This window comes from Pseudorca crassidens, chromosome 1, assembly GCF_039906515.1.
Source record: "Pseudorca crassidens isolate mPseCra1 chromosome 1, mPseCra1.hap1, whole genome shotgun sequence".
Lineage (NCBI taxonomy): Eukaryota > Metazoa > Chordata > Mammalia > Artiodactyla > Delphinidae > Pseudorca > Pseudorca crassidens.
This window is the reverse complement of record NC_090296.1, coordinates 61,407,044-61,416,705: the sequence shown is the minus strand read 5'-3', so window position 1 is coordinate 61,416,705 and position 9,662 is coordinate 61,407,044. Positions and strand designations below refer to the sequence as shown.

The following is a 9,662-nucleotide window of genomic DNA, read 5'->3' as shown; positions in this document are numbered from 1 at the left end:
ATAATAAAACAAACATTAAAATATATTTGCAACATATATAAATACTTGTTTAACATAAGAATGAGCCCCCTTTCCCCGAAAAAAGAAAAAACCCAAACATACGAAGTTTAAAATGGACAAAGAACATAACTCAAAAAGGAAGAAATCACATGAGTAATATGCATTATAAAATATTTAAATACACAAATAATAAAATATAATAATATCCAGTGTTCAAGAAAATGGCCACTTTCATTCATTGCAGGAGGGAAATTAAATTGGTCTAACTTTTCTGTATGATTTGTCAATACTCATCAAAACCCTTTAAAATATGCCTATCCCTTGATCTAGAAATTAGACTTCTATAAACATGTCATAAGAAGTGATTAGAAATGTAAGCAAATATTTAGATAGCATGCTCATAAAAGTTCTGCTTTTAAAATGAAAAAATTGAAAACACTAAATCTACAAGAGCATATAGGTTAAATGAATTATGGTCTATTTATACAATAAAATGTTATTTCTCTATTAAAAACTACTGTGTATCATAGCTGAATTTTTTTCCAGAGAAAGATGCTCACAATATATTGTTCAATATACAACTACAAGGTAATGTGCTCCTGTTTACATAGCTATCTAGAGGAATATGTACAACATTGTACTAATAGTCATTATCTTTGAATGGTAAGATTAAGGGACTAAAGATTTTTCTTTAATTTGCTTATATAATTTTTCTAATTTTGCTAATAAAGATGTATTTTCTACCTTTTTGAAAAGAGAGAAAACTTTACATTGAATGTTTAAGTCTTTTAAATTTTGAAACTGTAAAGCAATTCTGAAATTAAAAGCAAATATTCATGAACTGCTGCAGGAGTCATGGAAGCATTTTCTATAAATAGAGATTATTTTGATTCCAACTAACAGGTGTCGGCTAGATTTCATGGAGTTATGACCATTGTTCCCATTTCATATTCTTAAAATGTGTGAAATAAAGTATATTGAGTTTATGCTATATTTAATGCCTCAAAATAAGACTCTCAATGTCTATGGGCTATTCCTGTTATTTTTACATAATTAACAAGGAAAATATCCCTGTAGAAAAAAAGATGTTTTCACCAATTTTCAGGAATGTAGTTGTGCATTAATGACTTTGTAAGTTATTTGAGATATTAAGAATACATGCCTGGGGATTCTGGACTATGAAAGAAGCTCCCCCCCAAATCTGTCTGAGGTGAGGAGAGATTGTGGGGCAACCAGAAAGACTTCCTGGAGGATGTACCCCTTGTTGGTAAGCATGGGTTAGAGTCATTTTTATATAATAATTAGCTATTCACTGTGTCTGCCCTGCCCCTCTCTCTAGCAGACAGACCTTCCTAATTATGATTGACATAAGCTATTATTTACGAGTTTTCACTCCCTGAGCATGCAGAAAGTGGGTAACCTGTAACAGTGTTCTGGGCAGTAGGAAAACATAAGTTTAGGATTGAAAACTGATGAACGATCTTCTTGCTTGTTTATGATACTGAGTCTTATTGTAACAGGAGTTACTGTAAAGTTCGATCATAAACCTGTCCCTGTATACAAGAGTTTTCTTGGCTGTTAAACAAAGATTAATTTTCCAGAAGTACTCATCAAGTCTCTCCTCTGCCAAGGAATCTTGAATGACTTCCCATCACTTTAATACAGAAAATCAGACTCCTTGACCTGGTGCACTCAGCCCTCCATTTCCTGACTATCCCACTTTTCTGACCATGTTTCCCACTATTTCCTTTCCTGTATACTATTGTCCAGACAATGGAACGACCTACTTTTATTTTTAAGCATGTGCAACCTTGCCCTTCTCAATACCATCACTCAGACTATTTCTCTTTGAGAATACGTTCTGCATCACCTTTGCACACACTAATTTTACCTCAACCCTTAGCTCTTATACAAAATCTTTCCAAATTCTCCCAACACAGAAATCATCACTTTCTTCCACCTGGCCAGTGCAGACTTTATCTGTGACTATATAATGACCCACTCCTAACCTGTGTTACGGATATTTGTGTACTTGTAGTAGCGATTAGTGCAAGCTTTTAGATGGCAAAACCAATGTGTAATTTTGTTTTGCAAAGCACTTAACCCAGTGTCTTGAAATATAAACATGTGTTGAATGAGTGAATGAGCGAATGAGTGAACGAATGAATGAAATGCCTAACCACGACCCTAGCCACTATATCTCTGAGTTCATCTGCATCTAGCCAGAGGTAACAGCTGGTGCTCCTGTTAACCGTATAGCACATACTTTTGACCCTTGCCTCCATCACTGCTGTGGGCTTCCATTTAGGTCCCCTCAGAGTCTCACAGTAAGTTCTGGGGGGTCCCTGAGTACTATGTCAGGGGGATTCATGAACAAACCTCAGTGGCTCTTATGTCGGCAGCTGCTGTTCCGCTAAAGCTTCCTTTGGTAGATTCTCTGCCACGGGCCTCTGTTGCTGATTGAAGCCCCTTGGGGGACCTCACCAATTTGGACCCTGCTATGAGTCTCCTTTATGTATCTTATAATGGGCCTGACTCCAGGGGTAAGATGCAGTGGCCCCCCGAGAAGTCAGGACAGAGAAGAGGCAGGGGCTGGCCTGCTGCTCTTCTCCACCCCATCGACAGGGTATCCTGCCTGCCGGCTCCCTTCATTTATCCTTTTTTAAAAATAATTATCCACCTCTTTTTGTTATGAGATTTTTGTGCTCACAGTAAGGAGTCTTAAAAATAGAACACACATCAGTCATCTATTTAACTAATCCCTACAGCGTTTTAGGAGCAACTAGAGAATTCTATGATGAGCAGTTTCATTGAAAACCCTCCGAGGAGGGAGGCTTACTATAAACTATGCGAAGTGTGGCAGTCCTCTAAATGACCAGAACACCAACAGCCTCATAACCAGCCTCCTTTGGGGTCTAACCTATTGTTTTGTGTCCTTCCTGCACTGGCTACAGCCATCCTTTGGCACATTTGGAAACTTTGGGTTCAGGGCAGTCCCACGACTTCGGTGAGCTGAATACAGAACGTGTCTCTTCTTCAACACCCTGGTTGAGAAGGTGAGCTACCAGGGGTGGAGGAGTACCCCTCATGGGGGAGGGGACAGGGGAAGGGAGTCCCTCTCTGCAGGTAGGTCAGCACAAAAGGGCCTCGTTCTCCTCCACAGCAAAGACAGTGGATCCCTTACCGTTTTGCACTTCATTTTCTTTGAGCTGCTGCCCTCTCTCCTACTCTGTCAAGTGTATGTGTTTGGCAGGGAAGTTGGCAAGCATTTCACAAGACAGTAAAGGTTAAGGTACGGTGGAGGTTGTTTAGTGCAGAACTGTAAATATTTGTTAAAGGTTTGTGGAGCTGCTTCTTTTGATACCTCTAATCCACTGAGACAGAAATAACTTCAAAGCCATGCCTTGGCTGACTTGGTCCTCGACCAAAGGGAAAGATTAGCTACTGCAAACGTATGTTTTCACTCACAGCCAGGCAGCCTGCCTTAGCAGGCGTCCTGAAGGATGAATCATCAGTTAATTGTCATCGGGCACTTGTACATCTGCTTAGGAACATCAACGGAGCAGGAGAGGAGCTGCGTGAATAAATGTGAAGGAGTCTTTACACCGTTCCCTGCCGTCAACAGCGGAATGAGAAGCGAGGTTTGTCTGTTCAAAACGATGGACTGAGCCAGATTCTCTGCCCAGAGCATGCAGGCTTCACACTGTGCTGCTGAAGCGGTTGGAGAGCAGTGATCGCTCTCTACCTTTTGGGCTTCTCTAGAGCTTTCAGAATCTAGTGATGTCCAAACTGTCCTGTGAGAGCCAGGCATCTGAGGAGGAGAGGAGAGGGAATTGAAAGTTATCTTATAATTGCAATGGGTTTTTGGAATCCTGGTAAATTGTTTTTCATATTTTAAATGTCTGTAAGCAATTACTGTTGAATCCAGCATCTTAATTTTCTTCCATCTCCAAATTATACCTATATTTTCACCTCATAGAGTCTTATTTGTTCCCCAAAGCAATGAAGAACAGACAGGAGTGAACAGAACACATGTTGCCGTCTCGAGGGAGAAAATGGATTACATGCCTGACTATGTCTGCCTAATGAACAGTATAAAAAGTGAACAGAGACATTTTTTCATCTTCTACTATTCCCAATGTCACTTAAATACTTAACTCCTACTTTTACTACATCTCTATAGCCAGTACAACCCAATTCTAACCATGGATTCTTGGCTAAAACCAAGTATGAATTCTACTCTGTCATGTTTTTTGTCTGAATTGTTAACATCGAAAAACTCTACTTACCAGCTGAAGAGGCTTTAGAAACTTTGGAAGATCTCTGAGCCGAAGTCAGCTTTTTCCCCAGCCAATGCCTTCTGGATTTGAGGTTGAGGTTTGGGGCCTGACTGCAGCCTCCCAGCCACTTTCACCAGAAGAATCATTCTTTGGGGGACTCTCACAATTATTCAGTGGAAAAAAGCCCTGAACCATTACTAGAGCTCACAGGAGGTAGGAGAAGTTCTGAAATGATGGATGTCAATGGATGTAGGAAATGTTTCATCAAGGAGGGCGCTATCAGATTTAAATGTCTCCAAGTTTAAGAAGAAAGAGACTTGATATAAGTTTATGTGATTTAACAAAAAAGAGGCAAATGAGTCAAAGGCTGGTATAATCAATGTATGCTGGGAGTTTGAGTTCAGAGGATAAGATCATCAGCCAGATTGCTCCAAAAGGACTTCATGAATTAAGCGAGGCCTGAGCTGGTTTTTGAAGGATGTATCTGGGGAATACAGTCTGGGAAATACATATGTCTGTGGTGGTAGCACAGAGTAGCCAGCTGTTCACCAAACCTGTGTCCTTCTCTTTCTGGACACCCTATGTGATTATATTAGATGCTGTTATGTGACTCAGCTCTGCTTTGTGCCTCCTCTGGGCCTGACCCATAATAAGCTCCCTGTGTGAGTCTCCCTGGTCTCTCTCCTTTTGGAGTGGCCCTGGAAACCACATGTTAAGGATGGTAGGGCCACAAGATTGAAGGATCCTGAATCCCAGAATCATCACTTGGAGGGGAACCACCTGCCAAGTAGGAATACCTGTTTTGGATTTTAAGTGAGCAAGCAATAAACTTCTCTTGTATTAAGCCACTGACATTTGGTTTATCTGTTATAACAAGTAGCATTATTTGGAAGTGAAACCCATGTTTGAAGGGCAAGAAACAAATTGATAAGTCCTGGAAGGAGGGCTGGAAATGGGATTAATTGGAGAAAATATTGAAAAAGTGGGTGGTGGCCAGCTTATGGAGGACTTTAGTTCCAAGGGGAAGTGCTTGAATTTTCATAACATTGTTCTTCACATTTGTATTTTCACATTAAAAAAACACTTTACATTCATTATTTAATTTTTCCTTACAATAACCCTACGAAGCAGATATTAATATCACATTTTATAGATGATGACATTTAGGGTTTAAGCAATTAAAGTTACAAAAGTTATTCAAGCATAGAGCTAAGATTTGAACCCATGGTAACTGATTCCAAGGCTAGCACTCTTTCTGTAACAGACCTGATTCATACGGCCAATGGAAAGTCAGAAACTACAGCAAGAAGTTTATGTTCTCAAGACAGAGTCTAAGGATTTTTGTTTTGGAAGCGGCTTTTAGGATGAATTAGCAGTGATTCCGATTAGTGAACTTCTGAGGTCAGCCGGGGGTAAAGAAATAAGAAGCTTGAATGAAGATGGTGGCAGATGAGAAGGAAAGGAAGGTCAGTGTGAAGTTTTACAAAGGAAAAGTTCATTTATAGAACCTGGTGCCTGAGTGTGAGAGACAGGCAGGATTAGACACTCTCCTGTTAAGGTTCAAGTGTATCTTGGCACGTTTGTCAAATGGGAGGGAAGGCCCTGAAGGAGTTAATTTACATAGGGGATGTTAATATTTCTTGGAAGGAGGACACCTGTGCTCCTTTGGGTGATGGAGGAGGGGTATTTATTCCATTTCCAGGGCCTTGGTCTATATCTGAGACAGGTGGAGAGAGAGGCAGAAGGTAGAAGTGATGAAGGTGTTTTCATGAAAGATTTTGTGACATGTGGGGCACAAGTCAGTCTGTTTCAAGGCCCAAGAAACGAAGTGGGACATGGAGCTGGCATGAGTGGCTCTGAGAGGCCCGAAGGGGATGTGCATCTTTCGGCAGCTGGTGTGTCTTGCAGATCTGGGAGACTGGGGATAGCCCTGGGACAAGAACGGCATTTGGGAATGGCTTCCCCTCAGAACGTGCCAGTAGTGGGGCAGCACCTGTGCTCACGTGGAGGGAGCAGGTGCAGACTTCTCATCTGCACGTGAGACACGTCCAGGGCATCTCAGGAGCACCTGGCTGGGGTGAGGGGAGGGCCCTCCAGGTGGGGACAATGGGCAAGGAAACTCGGAATGATTGCTATTGATGTAGTTATTTCCAAAGGTTGGTGAGCCCTGGGGACATTTTGGGTCTCACTGGGACCCACACTGAGAATATTAATGTATCATTTAATGAGGAGACACCTTCCATGCACGAGATAGGATCATTTAAGGATTGAGACCAGAACAACAAAAATGAGCTTATTCATACAAATGTAACTTAATCCTTACCTATTTTAAGCTTCTTATTGTGCCTTGTTACTTGATGGGACTTGGTCTGGCCCCGTCCTTGGTGTTTAAGAGGTTATATTTTCAGAAAATAGGGATTTTTTTTTTTTTACTTGAATGTTTCAAAATGCTTTCATGGTATGTGAAGAAAGCCACTTGATTAAAGCGTCTGCAGTTCACAATAAATCCTTTTCTTCTTTCCAAAGAATTCAAGGTTCTGGCACAAACTAAAAGGGTTAAACTACACCTGGCCCTTCCATTGTGTCATTTCACAAGCAGCGAATATTATGAGTAAAGTCCAAAATATGAGTCTTCATGCGAGTATTTGGCAATTTCTTCCCTCCACGCCCCTCTGCACCGTGTCCAACCCCATATATCTCACGATGTAAACGTTATTTATTAAGTACTGTGTGGCGATGAAGCAAATTAGTGGTTTTGTCACCCCTCCATTAGTAAAGAGGCAGAAAACCTGTAGAGACTAAACTTTTGCTCATTAATCTGTTCTTTGTTACCTCCCCTGTTCTCACAAAACCCTCGAACCAGAAGCTAGCTCCCCGGTAATGCCTCTGCGTTGTCTGCTCCACGGAGGGTGTGTTTGAGATGCAAATGGAAAGGGCTGGCTCTTTAAACACACAAAACCCATCTATACATCGAGTGAAGATGAGCCCATTCTAAGCCACACGCTATTATTTTTCTTGCTTTGAGTGTCATTACCGCAGGCTTCTGCCTCCCTCTCATTTGTCATCCTCCTCAAATAAATAGCTCCCATGGGAGACGGAAGCGGTGCTGCACCTTTTCGGCCCCCTCTAAGCAGCCCGGCTTATTTTGACAGATTGCTCCATTAAAGCAAGTCTATTTACTTAAAAACAGACTGCCAGCCTTCCTTGCATAAACGCCAGCGAGAGAGGGACAGAGCTGTCCCTTGTTCTCAGCCCAGCTATTCTCCACATTGTTTCAGGCTTTTTCTATTTTGGACGGGAGGATGGAGGCTGGGAGCAGTAGCCCTTTCTGGCGCTGCCCTGGGTGTTGCCTCCTCCCTGCTCCACAGCAGGGACCAATGTTATTTTTTGGCAAGAATGCAAAGCAAACGGAGATGCGGAAGGAAAAGTTTGTCAGAGCATGTTACACAGGCCCAATTCGACAACGGCCTAATAATAATTTATTTTTTTGCCCATTCGTTTTATCCTTCACAATATGCTTTAAGGCAAAGTTAGCACAATTCATTCCTTCATTCATCAAGTATTTACGGAGTGCCTATGATGTGCCAGGCACCGGACTCTGTAGTGAAGATATGGCACCGAAGAAACCAGATAAAAATCTTTCCTCTTTATGAAGCAATATTCCGTTGGGAAGAGACAGAAAAAAAAAGAAAAAGAAAAGAAAAAAAAGCATATTAGGCGCTAACAATGTGGTTAAACATAAAGTTATAGGTTTTCACATATTACATAAATCTATTTTGAAATAACTAATGATGGCATATCATTTTACAGTTTATAATTTTTTTACATGTCAGGTTAAATCATAGGCAATTTCATAAGTTTCAACTTCCACATCATCTCATCTTATTCTGATAACTCTGGTATTATTCTTGATCCTATTTACAAACGATGAAAGAGTGGATTGTGTAAACCCGAGATCACAGGCTCACCTCAAACTCAGGTCTCGGACAGAACAACTAGGAGAGAAAACCCCAAATCATGGATCCAGTAAGTAGCCAATTTAAAAAATAATACTGGAAAATCAAAAACTCAAGGTTATTAGTTGCTCTGTCAGTTCTTATATGGAGAGGGATTGAAGGAGTTTCATAAATTATGCTATGGTCACTTTCCCCAAATCCTTTCAGACTTTGCCTCTGAAAGTGACACGTACTCAGCAAACCCTGGGAGTGGAATGTAGTACAAGCAGTGTGGAACCAGCACACACTTTCTGGCTTACAGTGAGATGTGGTCAAAAAACCAGTGTTTAGAGTTTCCATACCCAAATCTGAGTTAAATCTGTGACTAGAGCTGGAGACTACAGTTAATGAGAGAGAACTTGGGGGTAACCTGGGTACTGCCAACTCTAGAAACAAAAAACCAAAAGCTCCCTTAGTGCAGGCAAAGATCTGCACTGAGGAGAAACTGCTGGAAGTAGAATCCAATTGAGAATAGAAATAATGATGGAAAAGGAATGAAAAGTTCTGATAGAGAGGGGAGAGGGTAACAGAAGGCACGTCTCAGAAAGCTCAAGGCCATGTAAATATTTATCTCTTCAAAAATAGGGCTTCCCTGGTGGCGCAGTGATTGAGAGTCCACCTGCCGATGCAGGGGATGCAGGTTCGTGCCCCGGTCCGGGAGGATCCCACGTGCCGCTGAGCAGCTGGGCCCGTGGGCCATGGCCGCTGAGCCTGTGCGTCCGGAGCCTGTGCTCCACAACGGGAGAGGCCACAACGGTGAGAGGCCTGCATACCGCAAAAAAAAAAAAACAACAAAAAACAAAAAACGAAAAAAAGAAAAAAAAAAACAACGCAAGAGGGAATCCTAGTACTATGCAACTAGAAAAGCTATGCACTCACCCCTCCTTCCTAAAAGTATAGTAAAAGCCCTCTGTCTGAAAAATGAGCAACAGGAAAGGATTGTGAGTGAATCAATACAGTTATTCAGAAAAGGAGAATAAGAAGTAGAATAACATCCCCATTCAATGAAAGATTCTAGAAAGATATTCCCACAAAGCAGATGACAATTGTAAACTAGTATTTCAAAACAAGCTAAAAGAAATTGATAGAAATTATGAGAGAACAACAGAAATCAGAATTAGGAAGACTCAGGAGATACTGGAGAAAGGGACATTTAAATGCAAAACAACAGAATTCACAAAAGAAGTAAAAATAAAAGAAAAAGAATTTTAGAAATGAAGAAACAAAGAAGAAAACAAAAGAAAATAAACGTAATGGATATTGCCTTAGAGAAATAGAAGAGGGGAAAAGGAAAACTTAAAAATCAAGTAGAACTGAAGAAACAGAATTTGAGAGTAAGTGATAGAAGGATTAGCAAAGAAGATCCAGTATACATATGGCAGGAATC

At 41.0% G+C, this 9,662-nt stretch overlaps 1 long non-coding RNA gene across 1 annotated transcript; it reads left to right on the top strand.

Annotated features, from left to right (window-relative positions):
- The first annotated feature begins 1,336 nt into the window (after positions 1–1,336).
- On the top strand, positions 1,337–5,124 carry LOC137227692 (uncharacterized). Its single transcript, XR_010944965.1, has 2 exons — positions 1,337–3,056; positions 4,001–5,124. It is a non-coding gene; the product is annotated as an uncharacterized lncRNA (long non-coding RNA).
- Positions 5,125–9,662: the final 4,538 nt, after the last annotated feature.